Source organism: Hyla sarda, chromosome 3, assembly GCF_029499605.1.
Source record: "Hyla sarda isolate aHylSar1 chromosome 3, aHylSar1.hap1, whole genome shotgun sequence".
NCBI classification, from domain to species: domain Eukaryota; kingdom Metazoa; phylum Chordata; class Amphibia; order Anura; family Hylidae; genus Hyla; species Hyla sarda.
In genome coordinates, this window is record NC_079191.1 from 305,493,318 (window position 1) to 305,509,760 (window position 16,443).

The following is a 16,443-nucleotide window of genomic DNA, read 5'->3' on the forward strand; positions in this document are numbered from 1 at the left end:
CTGACGCCTCCTTGGCTGTCCCCAAACAGTATAAAACCAACAGCCACGGGAAGCTGTAAGGATAGAGGACATACCTGCATCCTATTGGACTCACTTGTCTTGGTTAAATCCAGCTTATTTGAAAACTTATGGTGCTGCTGCTTCTGATCATGGCAGTGCTGCTTCTGACAAGGCTGTTCTTTGGTGGGCCTAGGTGACATCACAATCTCCATGGTTACATACACAACAAAGGTCAGATGTTGTTTACACCTGGCCATGCCAGTGGTATTGAGTAGCATATCACAGTGCTAAGGGTCCTGGATGCAACAATCTTTCAATGGGGAATAGCCGCACTGAGTTTGTCAAGTGCACCCATGTTTGCAACTCCAACAATACACACATATGTATGTATGTATGTATGTTGTATGTATGTATGTATGTATGTATGTATGTATGTGTATCTATCTATCTATCTATCTATCTCTTTCTCTCTCTCTATATGTATATATATATATATATAATTTTTTTTCTTTTAAATATATATATATATATATATATATATATATATATATATACATATATATAGAGAGAGAGATGGAAATACTTTTTTAAACATGTTTTCACCTTTTTTTTACCTTCTTTTTTTCTTCTCTCCATGTTTTCCTTCTTTCCTCCTTTTTTCCTATGCTGCTGCTTCTTATTTTACTCCTTTTTCAGACCCTATCATTGCACTATTGCTTATTCAATACCACCAGCAGATGGAGACACTATATTACAACATTAGTCGTGAGCAGCAGTTTGTACAAACAAATGCCTCATAGCTGATGTCCTATCCATTATTGCAATGGATGGCTGGCTGGCAACATTTGTTTTAATTATTCCAATACCACAGTACCAATGCATGGTCAATCAACAGCAATGACACCCCCATGTCAATTAACAAGATTCAGCACCCACTACCTGAAAGACAGCTACCTATCATGTCTACCTATCATGTCATGTCCAACCTGCACAGGTGTGCTGGTTGCTGAGCTTATTCAATTAAAGAGGACATTCAGCAGCAGCAGTCCTGTGCCTGGTCGCTCCAACAGGGGCCAGACACAAGCGGCACCACCTATTGTCTTTTGCCTGCAGTAGGGGCCCACTGGACTAGCCAGCAAGCAGCTGCAGCAAATAAACAGGTAATCTTTCTTTCCAACACTGAACCCTGGTGGTGCATTTAATATATGCTACCAGATAGGGGACATATCAGATATTAAACTGATATAAACAGACACCACATTTGATACCAGCCAAAAGGAAGAATGAGAAGTGATAACTGTGAAAGGGGAGGAACCAACGCTGTCCCCTTCACATGCACCATCACTACTTGTAGGAAGGGAGGCTGGCTGGCAGCCTCCCATACACACTCTGGCTGGGTGGCAGTCACCCACCAGTACACACAGCAGACCCTAAACCCATATCATTATTGCTAAGCAGGAAGATGGGAGTCCATTTCACTCTGATGGACCATTTTTAAATGCAATCCATAACCTGGCTTTGGCAGGAACCCTTCTTACTCCTCCTACTTGCATTTGATACTGGGTTTAGGATCTGCATAGGAAACACACACACACACACACACACACAAGCACACACTTACCTGTGTTGCCTGCTGACGCCTCCTTGGCTGTCCCCAAACGGTATAAAACCAACAGCCACGGGAAGCTGTAAGGATAGAGGACATACCTGCATCCTATTGGACTCACTTGTCTTGGTTAAATCCAGCTTATTTGAAAACCTATGGATCTGCTGCTTCTGCTCATGGCAGTGCTGCTTCTGACAAGGCTGTTCTTTGGTGGGCCTAGGTGACATCACAATCTCCATGGTTACATACACAACAAAGGTCAGATGTTGTTTACACCTGGCCATGCCAGTGGTATTGAGTAGCATATCACAGTGCTAAGGGTCCTGGATGCAACAATCTTTCAATGGGGAATAGCCGCACTGAGTTTGTCAAGTGCACCCATGTTTGCAACTCCAACAATACACACATATGTATGTATGTATGTATGTATGTATCTATCTATCTATCTATCTATCTATCTCTTTCTCTCTTTCTATATGTATATATATATATATAGAGAGAGAGAGAGAGAGAGAGAGAGAGAGAGAGAGAGAGAGAGAGAGAGAGAGATGGAAATACTTTTTTAAACATGTTTTCACCTTTTTTTTTAACCTTCTTTTTTTCTTCTCTCCCTGTTTTCCTTCTTTCCTCCTTTTTTCCTATGCTGCTGCTTCTTATTTTTCTTCTTTTTCAGACCCTATCATTGCACTATTGCTTATTCAATACCACCAGCAGATGGAGACACTAAATTACAACATTAGTTGTGAGCAGCAGTTTGTACAAACAAATGCCTCATAGCTGATGTCCTATCCATTATTGCAATGGATGGTTGGCTGGCAACATTTGTTTTTATTATTCCAATACCACAGTACCAATGCATGGTCAATCAACAGCAATGACACCCCCATGTCAATTAACAAGATTCAGCACCCACTACCTGAAAGACAGCTACCTATCATGTCATGTCCAACCTGCTCAGGTGTGCTGGTTGCTGAGCTTATTCAATTAAAGAGGACATTCAGCAGCAGCAGTCCTGTGCCTGGTCGCTCCAACAGGGGCCAGACACAAGCGGCACCACCTATTGTCTTTTGCCTGCAGTAGGGGCCCACTGGACTAGCCAGCAAGCAGCTGCAGCAGTAAATAAACAGGTAATCTTTCTTTCCAACACTGAACCCTGGTGGTGCACTTAATATATGCTACCAGATAGGAGAGATATCAGATATTAAACTGATATAAACAGACACCACATTTGATACCAGCCAAAAGGAAGAATGAGAAGTAATAACTGTGAAAGGGGAGGAACCAACGCTGTCCCCTTCACATGCACCATCACTACTTGTAGGAAGGTAGGCTGGCTGGCAGCCTCCCATACACACTCTGGCTGGGTGGCAGTCACCCACCAGTACACACAGCAGGCCCTAAACCCATATCATTATTGCTAAGCAGGAAGATGGGAGTCCATTTCACTCTGATGGACCATTTTTAAATGCAATCCATAACCTGGCTTTGGCAGGAACCCTTCTTACTCCTCCTACTTGCATTTGATACTGGGTTTAGGATCTGCATAGGAAACACACACACACACACACACACACAAGCACACACTTACCTGTGTTGTCTGCTGACGCCTCCTTGGCTGTCCCCAAACGGTATAAAACCAACAGCCACGGGAAGCTGTAAGGATAGAGGACATACCTGCATCCTATTGGACTCACTTGTCTTGGTTAAATCCAGCTTATTTGAAAACTTATGGTGCTGCTGCTTCTGATCATGGCAGTGCTGCTTCTGACAAGGTTGTTCTTTGGTGGGCCTAGGTGACATCACAATCTCCATGGTTACATACACAACAAAGGTCAGATGTTGTTTACACCTGGCCATGCCAGTGGTATTGAGTAGCATATCACAGTGCTAAGGGTCCTGGATGCAACAATCTTTCAATGGGGAATAGCCGCACTGAGTTTGTCAAGTGCACCCATGTTTGCAACTCCAACAATACACACATATATATGTATGTATGTTGTATGTATGTATGTATGTATGTATGTATGTATGTATGTATGTATGTGTATCTATCTATCTACCTATCTCTTTCTCTCTCTCTATATGTATATATATATATATATATATATATATATATAATTTTTTTTTCTTTTAAATATATATATATATATATATATATATATATATATATATATATACATATATAGAGAGAGAGAGATGGAAATACTTTTTTAAACATGTTTTCACCTTTTTTTTACCTTCTTTTTTTCTTCTCTCCATGTTTTCCTTCTTTCCTCCTTTTTTCCTATGCTGCTGCTTCTTATTTTTCTTCTTTTTCAGACCCTATCATTGCACTATTGCTTATTCAATACCACCAGCAGATGGAGACACTATATTACAACATTAGTTGTGAGCAGCAGTTTGTACAAACAAATGCCTCATAGCTGATGTCCTATCCATTATTGCAATGGATGGCTGGCTGGCAACATTTGTTTTAATTATTCCAATACCACAGTACCAATGCATGGTCAATTAACAAGATTCAGCACCCACTACCTGAAAGACAGCTACCTATCATGTCATGTCCAACCTGCACAGGTGTGCTGGTTGCTGAGCTTATTCAATTAAAGAGGACATTCAGCAGCAGCAGTCCTGTGCCTGGTCGCTCCAACAGGGGCCAGACACAAGCGGCACCACCTATTGTCTTTTGCCTGCAGTAGGGGCCCACTGGACTAGCCAGCAAGCAGCTGCAGCAAATAAACAGGTAATCTTTCTTTCCAACACTGAACCCTGGTGGTGCACTTAATATATGCTACCAGATAGGGGACATATCAGATATTAAACTGATATAAACAGACACCACATTTGATACCAGCCAAAAGGAAGAATGAGAAGTGATAACTGTGAAAGGGGAGGAACCAACGCTGTCCCCTTCACATGCACCATCACTACTTGTAGGAAGGGAGGCTGGCTGGCAGCCTCCCATACACACTCTGGCTGGGTGGCAGTCACCCACCAGTACACACAGCAGACCCTAAACCCATATCATTATTGCTAAGCAGGAAGATGGGAGTCCATTTCACTCTGATGGACCATTTTTAAATGCAATCCATAACCTGGCTTTGGCAGGAACCCTTCTTACTCCTCCTACTTGCATTTGATACTGGGTTTAGGATCTGCATAGGAAACACACACACACACACACACACACACACAAGCACACACTTACCTGTGTTGCCTGCTGACGCCTCCTTGGCTGTCCCCAAACGGTATAAAACCAACAGCCACGGGAAGCTGTAAGGATAGAGGACATACCTGCATCCTATTGGACTCACTTGTCTTGGTTAAATCCAGCTTATTTGAAAACCTATGGATCTGCTGCTTCTGCTCATGGCAGTGCTGCTTCTGACAAGGCTGTTCTTTGGTGGGCCTAGGTGACATCACAATCTCCATGGTTACATACACAACAAAGGTCAGATGTTGTTTACACCTGGCCATGCCAGTGGTATTGAGTAGCATATCACACTGCTAAGGGTCCTGGATGCAACAATCTTTCAATGGGGAATAGCCGCACTGAGTTTGTCAAGTGCACCCATGTTTGCAACTCCAACAATACACACATATGTATGTATGTATGTATGTATGTATGTATGTATGTATCTATCTATCTATCTATCTATCTATCTATCTATCTATCTCTTTCTCTCTTTCTATATGTATATATATATATATATATAGAGAGAGAGAGAGAGAGAGAGAGAGAGAGAGAGAGAGAGAGAGAGAGAGAGAGAGAGAGATGGAAATACTTTTTTAAACATGTTTTCACCTTTTTTTTTAACCTTCTTTTTTTCTTCTCTCCATGTTTTCCTTCTTTCCTCCTTTTTTCCTATGCTGCTGCTTCTTATTTTTCTTCTTTTTCAGACCCTATCATTGCACTATTGCTTATTCAATACCACCAGCAGATGGAGACACTATATTACAACATTAGTTGTGAGCAGCAGTTTGTACAAACAAATGCCTCATAGCTGATGTCCTATCCATTATTGCAATGGATGGTTGGCTGGCAACATTTGTTTTTATTATTCCAATACCACAGTACCAATGCATGGTCAATCAACAGCAATGACACCCCCATGTCAATTAACAAGATTCAGCACCCACTACCTGAAAGACAGCTACCTATCATCTCATGTCCAACCTGCACAGGTGTGCTGGTTGCTGAGCTTATTCAATTAAAGAGGACATTCAGCAGCAGCAGTCCTGTGCCTGGTCGCTCCAACAGGGGCCAGACACAAGCGGCACCACCTATTGTCTTTTGCCTGCAGTAGGGGCCCACTGGACTAGCCAGCAAGCAGCTGCAGCAGTAAATAAACAGGTAATCTTTCTTTCCAACACTGAACCCTGGTGGTGCACTTAATATATGCTACCAGATAGGGGACATATCAGATAGTAAACTGATATAAACAGACACCACATTTGATACCAGCCAAAAGGAAGAATGAGAAGTGATAACTGTGAAAGGGGAGGAACCAACGCTGTCCCCTTCACATGCACCATCACTACTTGTAGGAAGGTAGGCTGGCTGGCAGCCTCCCATACACACTCTGGCTGGGTGGCAGTCACCCACCAGTACACACAGCAGGCCCTAAACCCATATCATTATTGCTAAGCAGGAAGATGGGAGTCCATTTCACTCTGATGGACCATTTTTAAATGCAATCCATAACCTGGCTTTGGCAGGAACCCTTCTTACTCCTCCTACTTGCATTTGATACTGGGTTTAGGATCTGCATAGGAAACACACACACACACACACACACACAAGCACACACTTACCTGTGTTGTCTGCTGACGCCTCCTTGGCTGTCCCCAAACGGTATAAAACCAACAGCCACGGGAAGCTGTAAGGATAGAGGACATACCTGCATCCTATTGGACTCACTTGTCTTGGTTAAATCCAGCTTATTTGAAAACTTATGGTGCTGCTGCTTCTGATCATGGCAGTGCTGCTTCTGACAAGGCTGTTCTTTGGTGGGCCTAGGTGACATCACAATCTCCATGGTTACATACACAACAAAGGTCAGATGTTGTTTACACCTGGCCATGCCAGTGGTATTGAGTAGCATATCACAGTGCTAAGGGTCCTGGATGCAACAATCTTTCAATGGGGAATAGCCACACTGAGTTTGTCAAGTGCACCCATGTTTGCAACTCCAACAATACACACATATATATGTATGTATGTTGTATGTATGTATGTATGTATGTATGTATGTATGTGTATCTATCTATCTATCTATCTATCTCTTTCTCTCTCTCTATATGTATATATATATATATATATATATATAATTTTTTTTTCTTTTAAATATATATATGTATATATATATATATATATATACATATATAGAGAGAGAGAGATGGAAATACTTTTTTAAACATGTTTTCACCTTTTTTTTACCTTCTTTTTTTCTTCTCTCCATGTTTTCCTTCTTTCCTCCTTTTTTCCTATGCTGCTGCTTCTTATTTTTCTTCTTTTTCAGACCCTATCATTGCACTATTGCTTATTCAATACCACCAGCAGATGGAGACACTATATTACAACATTAGTTGTGAGCAGCAGTTTGTACAAACAAATGCCTCATAGCTGATGTCCTATCCATTATTGCAATGGATGGCTGGCTGGCAACATTTGTTTTAATTATTCCAATACCACAGTACCAATGCATGGTCAATTAACAAGATTCAGCACCCACTACCTGAAAGACAGCTACCTATCATGTCATGTCCAACCTGCACAGGTGTGCTGGTTGCTGAGCTTATTCAATTAAAGAGGACATTCAGCAGCAGCAGTCCTGTGCCTGGTCGCTCCAACAGGGGCCAGACACAAGCGGCACCACCTATTGTCTTTTGCCTGCAGTAGGGGCCCACTGGACTAGCCAGCAAGCAGCTGCAGCAAATAAACAGGTAATCTTTCTTTCCAACACTGAACCCTGGTGGTGCACTTAATATATGCTACCAGATAGGGGACATATCAGATATTAAACTGATATAAACAGACACCACATTTGATACCAGCCAAAAGGAAGAATGAGAAGTGATAACTGTGAAAGGGGAGGAACCAACGCTGTCCCCTTCACATGCACCATCACTACTTGTAGGAAGGGAGGCTGGCTGGCAGCCTCCCATACACACTCTGGCTGGGTGGCAGTCACCCACCAGTACACAAAGCAGACCCTAAACCCATATCATTATTGCTAAGCAGGAAGATGGGAGTCCATTTCACTCTGATGGACCATTTTTAAATGCAATCCATAACCTGGCTTTGGCAGGAACCCTTCTTACTCCTCCTACTTGCATTTGATACTGGGTTTAGGATCTGCATAGGAAACACACACACACACACACACACAAGCACACACTTACCTGTGTTGCCTGCTGACGCCTCCTTGGCTGTCCCCAAACGGTATAAAACCAACAGCCACGGGAAGCTGTAAGGATAGAGGACATACCTGCATCCTATTGGACTCACTTGTCTTGGTTAAATCCAGCTTATTTGAAAACCTATGGATCTGCTGCTTCTGCTCATGGCAGTGCTGCTTCTGACAAGGCTGTTCTTTGGTGGGCCTAGGTGACATCACAATCTCCATGGTTACATACACAACAAAGGTCAGATGTTGTTTACACCTGGCCATGCCAGTGGTATTGAGTAGCATATCACACTGCTAAGGGTCCTGGATGCAACAATCTTTCAATGGGGAATAGCCGCACTGAGTTTGTCAAGTGCACCCATGTTTGCAACTCCAACAATACACACATATGTATGTATGTAATGTATGTAATGTATGTAATGTATGTATGTATGTATGTATCTATCTATCTATCTATCTATCTATCTCTTTCTCTCTTTCTATATGTATATATATATATAATTTTTTTTTCTTTTAAATATATATATATATATATATCTATATATACATATATATAGAGAGAGAGAGATGGAAATACTTTTTTAAACATGTTTTCACCTTTTTTTTTAACCTTCTTTTTTTCTTCTCTCCATGTTTTCCTTCTTTCCTCCTTTTTTCCTATGCTGCTGCTTCTTATTTTTCTTCTTTTTCAGACCCTATCATTGCACTATTGCTTATTCAATACCACCAGCAGATGGAGACACTATATTACAACATTAGTTGTGAGCAGCAGTTTGTACAAACAAATGCCTCATAGCTGATGTCCTATCCATTATTGCAATGGATGGTTGGCTGGCAACATTTGTTTTTATTATTCCAATACCACAGTACCAATGCATGGTCAATCAACAGCAATGACACCCCCATGTCAATTAACAAGATTCAGCACCCACTACCTGAAAGACAGCTACCTATCATGTCATGTCCAACCTGCACAGGTGTGCTGGTTGCTGAGCTTATTCAATTAAAGAGGACATTCAGCAGCAGCAGTCCTGTGCCTGGTCGCTCCAACAGGGGCCAGACACAAGCGGCACCACCTATTGTCTTTTGCCTGCAGTAGGGGCCCACTGGACTAGCCAGCAAGCAGCTGCAGCAGTAAATAAACAGGTAATCTTTCTTTCCAACACTGAACCCTGGTGGTGCACTTAATATATGCTACCAGATAGGGGACATATCAGATAGTAAACTGATATAAACAGACACCACATTTGATACCAGCCAAAAGGAAGAATGAGAAGTGATAACTGTGAAAGGGGAGGAACCAACGCTGTCCCCTTCACATGCACCATCACTACTTGTAGGAAGGTAGGCTGGCTGGCAGCCTCCCATACACACTCTGGCTGGGTGGCAGTCACCCACCAGTACACACAGCAGGCCCTAAACCCATATCATTATTGCTAAGCAGGAAGATGGGAGTCCATTTCACTCTGATGGACCATTTTTAAATGCAATCCATAACCTGGCTTTGGCAGGAACCCTTCTTACTCCTCCTACTTGCATTTGATACTGGGTTTAGGATCTGCATAGGAAACACACACACACACACACACACACACACAAGCACACACTTACCTGTGTTGTCTGCTGACGCCTCCTTGGCTGTCCCCAAACGGTATAAAACCAACAGCCACGGGAAGCTGTAAGGATAGAGGACATACCTGCATCCTATTGGACTCACTTGTCTTGGTTAAATCCAGCTTATTTGAAAACTTATGGTGCTGCTGCTTCTGATCATGGCAGTGCTGCTTCTGACAAGGCTGTTCTTTGGTGGGCCTAGGTGACATCACAATCTCCATGGTTACATACACAACAAAGGTCAGATGTTGTTTACACCTGGCCATGCCAGTGGTATTGAGTAGCATATCACAGTGCTAAGGGTCCTGGATGCAACAATCTTTCAATGGGGAATAGCCACACTGAGTTTGTCAAGTGCACCCATGTTTGCAACTCCAACAATACACACATATATATGTATGTATGTTGTATGTATGTATGTATGTATGTATGTATGTATGTGTATCTATCTATCTATCTATCTATCTATCTCTTTCTCTCTCTCTATATGTATATATATATATATATATATAATTTTTTTTTCTTTTAAATATATATATGTATATATATATATATATATACATATATAGAGAGAGAGAGATGGAAATACTTTTTTAAACATGTTTTCACCTTTTTTTACCTTCTTTTTTTCTTCTCTCCATGTTTTCCTTCTTTCCTCCTTTTTTCCTATGCTGCTGCTTCTTATTTTTCTTCTTTTTCAGACCCTATCATTGCACTATTGCTTATTCAATACCACCAGCAGATGGAGACACTATATTACAACATTAGTTGTGAGCAGCAGTTTGTACAAACAAATGCCTCATAGCTGATGTCCTATCCATTATTGCAATGGATGGCTGGCTGGCAACATTTGTTTTAATTATTCCAATACCACAGTACCAATGCATGGTCAATTAACAAGATTCAGCACCCACTACCTGAAAGACAGCTACCTATCATGTCATGTCCAACCTGCACAGGTGTGCTGGTTGCTGAGCTTATTCAATTAAAGAGGACATTCAGCAGCAGCAGTCCTGTGCCTGGTCGCTCCAACAGGGGCCAGACACAAGCGGCACCACCTATTGTCTTTTGCCTGCAGTAGGGGCCCACTGGACTAGCCAGCAAGCAGCTGCAGCAAATAAACAGGTAATCTTTCTTTCCAACACTGAACCCTGGTGGTGCATTTAATATATGCTACCAGATAGGGGACATATCAGATATTAAACTGATATAAACAGACACCACATTTGATACCAGCCAAAAGGAAGAATGAGAAGTGATAACTGTGAAAGGGGAGGAACCAACGCTGTCCCCTTCACATGCACCATCACTACTTGTAGGAAGGGAGGCTGGCTGGCAGCCTCCCATACACACTCTGGCTGGGTGGCAGTCACCCACCAGTACACACAGCAGACCCTAAACCCATATCATTATTGCTAAGCAGGAAGATGGGAGTCCATTTCACTCTGATGGACCATTTTTAAATGCAATCCATAACCTGGCTTTGGCAGGAACCCTTCTTACTCCTCCTACTTGCATTTGATACTGGGTTTAGGATCTGCATAGGAAACACACACACACACACACACACACAAGCACACACTTACCTGTGTTGCCTGCTGACGCCTCCTTGGCTGTCCCCAAACGGTATAAAACCAACAGCCACGGGAAGCTGTAAGGATAGAGGACATACCTGCATCCTATTGGACTCACTTGTCTTGGTTAAATCCAGCTTATTTGAAAACCTATGGATCTGCTGCTTCTGCTCATGGCAGTGCTGCTTCTGACAAGGCTGTTCTTTGGTGGGCCTAGGTGACATCACAATCTCCATGGTTACATACACAACAAAGGTCAGATGTTGTTTACACCTGGCCATGCCAGTGGTATTGAGTAGCATATCACAGTGCTAAGGGTCCTGGATGCAACAATCTTTCAATGGGGAATAGCCGCACTGAGTTTGTCAAGTGCACCCATGTTTGCAACTCCAACAATACACACATATGTATGTATGTATGTATGTAATGTATGTAATGTATGTATGTATGTATCTATCTATCTATCTCTTTCTCTCTTTCTATATGTATATATATATATATATATATATATATATATATAATTTTTTTTTCTTTTAAATATATATATATATATATATATATATATATATATATATACATATATAGAGAGAGAGAGAGATGGAAATACTTTTTTAAACATGTTTTCACCTTTTTTTTTAACCTTCTTTTTTTCTTCTCTCCATGTTTTCCTTCTTTCCTCCTTTTTTCCTATGCTGCTGCTTCTTATTTTTCTTCTTTTTCAGACCCTATCATTGCACTATTGCTTATTCAATACCACCAGCAGATGGAGACACTATATTACAACATTAGTTGTGAGCAGCAGTTTGTACAAACAAATGCCTCATAGCTGATGTCCTATCCATTATTGCAATGGATGGTTGGCTGGCAACATTTGTTTTTATTATTCCAATACCACAGTACCAATGCATGGTCAATCAACAGCAATGACACCCCCATGTCAATTAACAAGATTCAGCACCCACTACCTGAAAGACAGCTACCTATCATCTCATGTCCAACCTGCACAGGTGTGCTGGTTGCTGAGCTTATTCAATTAAAGAGGACATTCAGCAGCAGCAGTCCTGTGCCTGGTCGCTGCAACAGGGGCCAGACACAAGCGGCACCACCTATTGTCTTTTGCCTGCAGTAGGGGCCCACTGGACTAGCCAGCAAGCAGCTGCAGCAGTAAATAAACAGGTAATCTTTCTTTCCAACACTGAACCCTGGTGGTGCACTTAATATATGCTACCAGATAGGGGACATATCAGATAGTAAACTGATATAAACAGACACCACATTTGATACCAGCCAAAAGGAAGAATGAGAAGTGATAACTGTGAAAGGGGAGGAACCAACGCTGTCCCCTTCACATGCACCATCACTACTTGTAGGAAGGTAGGCTGGCTGGCAGCCTCCCATACACACTCTGGCTGGGTGGCAGTCACCCACCAGTACACACAGCAGGCCCTAAACCCATATCATTATTGCTAAGCAGGAAGATGGGAGTCCATTTCACTCTGATGGACCATTTTTAAATGCAATCCATAACCTGGCTTTGGCAGGAACCCTTCTTACTCCTCCTACTTGCATTTGATACTGGGTTTAGGATCTGCATAGCAAACACACACACACACACACACAAGCACACACTTACCTGTGTTGCCTGCTGACGCCTCCTTGGCTGTCCCCAAACGGTATAAAACCAACAGCCACGGGAAGCTGTAAGGATAGAGGACATACCTGCATCCTATTGGACTCACTTGTCTTGGTTAAATCCAGCTTATTTGAAAACTTATGGTGCTGCTGCTTCTGATCATGGCAGTGCTGCTTCTGACAAGGCTGTTCTTTGGTGGGCCTAGGTGACATCACAATCTCCATGGTTACATACACAACAAAGGTCAGATGTTGTTTACACCTGGCCATGCCAGTGGTATTGAGTAGCATATCACAGTGCTAAGGGTCCTGGATGCAACAATCTTTCAATGGGGAATAGCCGCACTGAGTTTGTCAAGTGCACTCATGTTTGCAACTCCAACAATACACACATATGTATGTATGTATGTTGTATGTATGTATGTATGTGTATCTATCTATCTATCTATCTATCTCTTTCTCTCTCTCTATATGTGTATATATATATATATATATATATAATTTTTTTTTCTTTTAAATATATATATATATATATATATATATATACATATATAGAGAGAGAGAGAGATGGAAATACTTTTTTAAACATGTTTTCACCTTTTTTTTACCTTCTTTTTTTCTTCTCTCCATGTTTTCCTTCTTTCCTCCTTTTTTCCTATGCTGCTGCTTCTTATTTTACTCCTTTTTCAGACCCTATCATTGCACTATTGCTTATTCAATACCACCAGCAGATGGAGACACTATATTACAACATTAGTCGTGAGCAGCAGTTTGTACAAACAAATGCCTCATAGCTGATGTCCTATCCATTATTGCAATGGATGGCTGGCTGGCAACATTTGTTTTAATTATTCCAATACCACAGTACCAATGCATGGTCAATCAACAGCAATGACACCCCCATGTCAATTAACAAGATTCAGCACCCACTACCTGAAAGACAGCTACCTATCATGTCATGTCCAACCTGCACAGGTGTGCTGGTTGCTGAGCTTATTCAATTAAAGAGGACATTCAGCAGCAGCAGTCCTGTGCCTGGTCGCTCCAACAGGGGCCAGACACAAGCGGCACCACCTATTGTCTTTTGCCTGCAGTAGGGGCCCACTGGACTAGCCAGCAAGCAGCTGCAGCAGTAAATAAACAGGTAATCTTTCTTTCCAACACTGAACCCTGGTGGTGCATTTAATATATGCTACCAGATAGGGGACATATCAGATATTAAACTGATATAAACAGACACCACATTTGATACCAGCCAAAAGGAAGAATGAGAAGTGATAACTGTGAAAGGGGAGGAACCAACGCTGTCCCCTTCACATGCACCATCACTACTTGTAGGAAGGTAGGCTGGCTGGCAGCCTCCCATACACACTCTGGCTGGGTGGCAGTCACCCACCAGTACACACAGCAGGCCCTAAACCCATATCATTATTGCTAAGCAGGAAGATGGGAGTCCATTTCACTCTGATGGACCATTTTTAAATGCAATCCATAACCTGGCTTTGGCAGGAACCCTTCTTACTCCTCCTACTTGCATTTGATACTGGGTTTAGGATCTGCATAGGAAACACACACACACACACACACACACACACACACACACACACACAAGCACACACTTACCTGTGTTGTCTGCTGACGCCTCCTTGGCTGTCCCCAAACGGTATAAAACCAACAGCCACGGGAAGCTGTAAGGATAGAGGACATACCTGCATCCTATTGGACTCACTTGTCTTGGTTAAATCCAGCTTATTTGAAAACTTATGGTGCTGCTGCTTCTGATCATGGCAGTGCTGCTTCTGACAAGGCTGTTCTTTGGTGGGCCTAGGTGACATCACAATCTCCATGGTTACATATACAACAAAGGTCAGATGTTGTTTACACCTGGCCATGCCAGTGGTATTGAGTAGCATATCACAGTGCTAAGGGTCCTGGATGCAACAATCTTTCAATGGGGAATAGCCGCACTGAGTTTGTCAAGTGCACCCATGTTTGCAACTCCAACAATACACACATATGTATGTATGTATGTATGTATGTATGTATGTATGTGTATCTATCTGTATCTATCTATATCTATCTATATCTATCTATATCTATCTATCTCTTTCACTCTCTCTTTATGTATATATATATATATATATATATATATATATATATAATTTTTTTTCTTTTATATATATATATATATATATATATATATATATATATATATACATATATAGAGAGAAAGAGAGATGGAAATACTTTTTTAAACATGTTTTCACCTTTTTTTTTAACCTTCTTTTTTTCTTCTCTCCATGTTTTCCTCCTTTTTTCCTATGCTGCTGCTTCTTATTTTTCTTCTTTTTCAGACCCTATCATTGCACTATTGCTTATTCAATACCACCAGCAGATGGAGACACTATATTACAACATTAGTTGTGAGCAGCAGTTTGTACAAACAAATGCCTCATAGCTGATGTCCTATCCATTATTGCAATGGATGGTTGGCTGGCAACATTTGTTTTTATTATTCCAATACCACAGTACCAATGCATGGTCAATCAACAGCAATGACACCCCCATGTCAATTAACAAGATTCAGCACCCACTACCTGAAAGACAGCTACCTATCATGTCATGTCCAACCTGCACAGGTGTGCTGGTTGCTGAGCTTATTCAATTAAAGAGGACATTCAGCAGCAGCAGTCCTGTGCCTGGTCGCTCCAACAGGGGCCAGACACAAGCGGCACCACCTATTGTCTTTTGCCTGCAGTAGGGGCCCACTGGACTAGCCAGCAAGCAGCTGCAGCAAATAAACAGGTAATCTTTCTAACACTGAACCCTGGTGGTGCACTTAATCTATGCTACCACATAGGGGACATATCAGATATTAAACTGATATAAACAGACACCACATTTGATACCAGCCAAAAGGAAAGATGAGAAGTAATAATTGTGAAAGGGGAGGAACCAACGCTGTCCCCTTCACATGCACCATCACTACTTGTAGGAAGGGAGGCTGGCTGGCAGCCTCCCATACACACTCTGGCTGGGTGGCAGTCACCCACCAGTACACACAGCAGGCCCTAAACCCATATCATTATTGCTAAGCAGGAAGATGGGAGTCCATTTCACTCTGATGGACCATTTTTAAATGCAATCCATAACCTGGCTTTGGCAGGAACAGTTCTTACTCCTCCTACTTGCATTTGATACTGGGTTTAGGATCTGCATAGGAAACACACACACACACACACACAAGCACACACTTACCTGTGTTGCCTGCTGACGCCTCCTTGGCTGTCCCCAAACGGTATAAAACCAACAGCCACGGGAAGCTGTAAGGATAGAGGACATACCTGCATCCTATTGGACTCACTTGTCTTGGTTAAATCCAGCTTATTTGAAAACCTATGGTGCTGCTGATTCTGCTCATGGCAGTGCTGCTTCTGACAAGGCTGTTCTTTGGTGGGCCTAGGTGACATCACAATCTCCATGGTTACATACACAACAAAGGTCAGATGTTGTTTACACCAGGCCATGCCAGTGGTATTGAGTAGCATAACACAGTGCTAAGGGTCCTGGATGCAACAATCTTTCAATGGGGAATTGCCGCACTGAG

General features: G+C 42.0%; 3 pseudogenes; all 3 read right to left on the bottom strand.

The window, feature by feature from the left end:
- Positions 1-1,187: 1,187 nt before the first annotated feature.
- On the bottom strand, positions 1,188-1,290 carry LOC130363377 (U2 spliceosomal RNA; annotated as a pseudogene).
- Positions 1,291-10,782: 9,492 nt separating this feature from the next.
- LOC130363378 (U2 spliceosomal RNA) lies at positions 10,783-10,885 on the bottom strand (annotated as a pseudogene).
- Positions 10,886-14,007: 3,122 nt separating this feature from the next.
- Positions 14,008-14,110, bottom strand: LOC130363374 (U2 spliceosomal RNA; annotated as a pseudogene).
- Between the last annotated feature and the right edge of the window lie 2,333 nt (positions 14,111-16,443).